Here is a 2,628-nt window from a genome sequence, read left to right on the forward strand (position 1 = left end):
GCGGAGCCAGCGCTGGCTCTCCTCTTCCCTCCCGCCTCCCGGTTTAGATAGAGAGAAAGATAAGCTAGGAAACTCCAGCGCCGTAAATACGCCGCAAATATTTGTGGCTTGAGATGAGCATTTTGCATTTGGATGTGTAAGGTGTCGACTCAGGACTCTGAAAACATTAAGAGTGCCAGAAAATCCCCCACAAAGAAGCCCAGGTCATTATAAAGACGATATCTAGCAACCGTAAGCCTTTGAAATGACCTTTGGCTTGTATAGCAATAACTCACCACTTAATGAACAACCAACGGAAGCGCCTCCAATAGCTCACAACACAACAGAGCTTACAACTTTCCACCAAGTCTTCTCTCCCTGTCCAAACCCGGTAGGATGCAGCATTCCCCCTCCAAATCACCTTAATTTATGCCGCCAAGCAGGAGTTAGGGAAGTGGAGCTTCATGATTACACACGGTGCTCGCTCAGGTTCTTGGCCCGGGCCTGTCTCGGTAACGTCTTATATAATATATTCACGTGGGCGTACGTCAACTTTAAGTGCTTTATTTTTTTAAACAGAGTTCATTAGAAATAGCACTTCACAGTGTGCAAGAAGAAAGCGTAAGTTGGGTTGCACCTTAGCCCCTGAGCGGAGAGATCATAATATTGCAAAGCGAGTCATTGTTATCCGCTGTTGATTAACATGGTAAGTTTTCATTTTGTGTCTAATTAATTATCGACTTCACATGCCTTTCCGAAGCAGCTCCTCAGCCTCACAAGCAATAGCTCCTTGCTCTAGACATGCTTTACTTGGCGAGAGGTTGCGCAGATTCCTAAATTGCGATGGCCACCAGAGTAACCCCCAAAGTTTGTAGTTCGAAAGCTGAGAGTCTCAAACACGTTGCTTTTGCACTCTGCTCCTAGCACTTCTCTATCAGAACCGGCCTCGGAGAAAAAGTTGCCAGAGCTAAACCCAGGGAAACCTTTAGAATTATTCAGGCGTAGGCCCAATATAGGTATTATTGAAATTTTAGGTGAAGTTATAAGTGAGTGCTTCCATCGAGCCAAATGAAATGCTGCTTGCAGTAATTGGATTCAGCTGACTAACTTGGCAGGCCAGCAGCTTGGAGGCATACAGCTAAGAAAAATGTGCACTGCCTTTAAGTTCTGATCGAGCAGGGTAGCATGCAATAGGAGAGAGGGGAAAAAAAAAAGAACTTTCTCCCCTTGCCTCCTCACCCCGGCTCAGCGCGGGGAGCACCGGCGCCGGAGGGGCTCGCCCGGCTCCCAGGGCAGGATGCGGCCGCCCCGGCACAAAGGCCGGCTTTCCTGGGGTCTCTCCAAGAAACCCAACCCAGGAGCTCACCCGGGTTTCGCGCAGGCCACAAGCCGTTAGGAACAGACGCCTCGGATTCCCTGGGAGATCCCGGCTGGTTCCTGGAGTTTGGGTGTAAAGCAGGCGCGGAGGCTGCGCGGCCGCTGGGGCGTGTGCGCGGCCGGAGCCCGCAGCCCGCCCGCGCCCTTCCGAGCCCGGCGCGCCCTGCTGAGCGCCCCGCACCGCCGCGCTGCGCTGCGGGAAACCGCGGGCTGCAGAAACGTCGCATCCTGCTCCAGCAGCCAGTGCCACTCCAAGACGTGAGAATACCGGGAATACCAGCAGGAAAACAACTCGGGGAGGAAAACAACAGCGACCGGGGAACACGAACGCGAGGAGAGGGAAAACGTACTAGAAGGCACTTGGCAGGAACATTTAGGAAACCATACGTAGGGGCTACATTACCAAAGAGCCTACTTTAAATCGCACTTTACAAATCAACACGGGTACCCCCTGCCCGGCTATCCCCGGCAACGAATTAATGTGATGCTCAATCTTACTTTGGCAATGGTAGCATCTAGCAAAGTTCTCTCTCCCTCTTTTATTTGCTTAATTGTAATTCCCTTCCTGAAACCACAGAAAATTTGGGATGAGGATAGGCACAAACATCTCTTCCTAGCCTTTTGGAAGGAGATCACTTTTTATTCAAAGAGCATAATAAATAGCAGATATATCTTAAAATGTTCAAGAAGGTGAAGATTATTCCATGCATTTGTAGCCGTTGTGGTCAGAGATTACAAACAAATTCCAGACAGTCTCTGAGTAAAGGCGATAATGCAGCCCCTGTGGTTAAAGGTCCYATTTTGTCATGCAGTTGCTTACCTGTGTATCAATTTATCATAAACCTGGGCTCCTCACTTTTCAGGATCTGCGCTTGCAGTTCTTAGAATAAATCCTTCACCCTTTGTCTGCAGACAATACTGTCCTAAACCTGATCTTGCAGTTTTACAGACATTTCCATACACCAGAATTCCCGATAGAATGAAAACAGGCTCAGGCTCAACTACCAATAAAAAAGGAGAGTGGAAATCGGAATTTGTTGGGTTTCAAAAAAAAAAATCAACACACAACCCTTTAGCCATCAACCTCCTGGAATCAAAGGCAGCAATTGGCCGGCTCTTGTTTTGTTTTGTTTTTAAATCGTGCGGCCATTGATGAATTTTGGGGAAGAGCAGGAGAAACCCCTTTATAATCAGAAATACAGGCACTGCCTTAAAATAGAGGCATATTTGTCCACGTGATCCCAGGAACGGCTCGCCGGGGCTGAGGCTGGC

The sequence above is a fragment of the Apteryx rowi genome, unplaced genomic scaffold, assembly GCF_003343035.1.
Source record: "Apteryx rowi isolate R43461 unplaced genomic scaffold, aptRow1 scaffold_110, whole genome shotgun sequence".
NCBI lineage: Eukaryota > Metazoa > Chordata > Aves > Apterygiformes > Apterygidae > Apteryx > Apteryx rowi.